Raw genomic sequence first — 349 nt, 5'->3', positions numbered from 1 at the left:
AGTCATTCAATCCCAGAATCCTACTCGGAATACCATAGACAAGGTTTAGACTTTCCGGATCCTCATGAATGCCGCCATCTATCTAGCTTATACCATGAAGATTCTGTTGGGGAATCTAAGAGATATGCGTCCTGCCTAAAGTAGAACGGAAGTGGTTGTCAATCACGTGCGTTCATAAGTGAGAATGATGATGAGTGTCACGGATCATCACATTCATCAAAGTTAAGTATAACGTATATCTTGGAATAAAGATAGAAGAGAATTGAATAGAAAGTAATAATAATTGTATTGAAACTTGAGGTACAGCAGAGCTCCACACCCTTAATCTATGGTGTGTAGAAACTCCACA

The sequence above is a fragment of the Arachis duranensis genome, chromosome 5 (assembly GCF_000817695.3).
Source record: "Arachis duranensis cultivar V14167 chromosome 5, aradu.V14167.gnm2.J7QH, whole genome shotgun sequence".
Lineage (NCBI taxonomy): Eukaryota > Viridiplantae > Streptophyta > Magnoliopsida > Fabales > Fabaceae > Arachis > Arachis duranensis.
The sequence above is the reverse complement of the archived record's forward strand: the minus strand, read 5'-3'. Positions refer to the sequence as shown.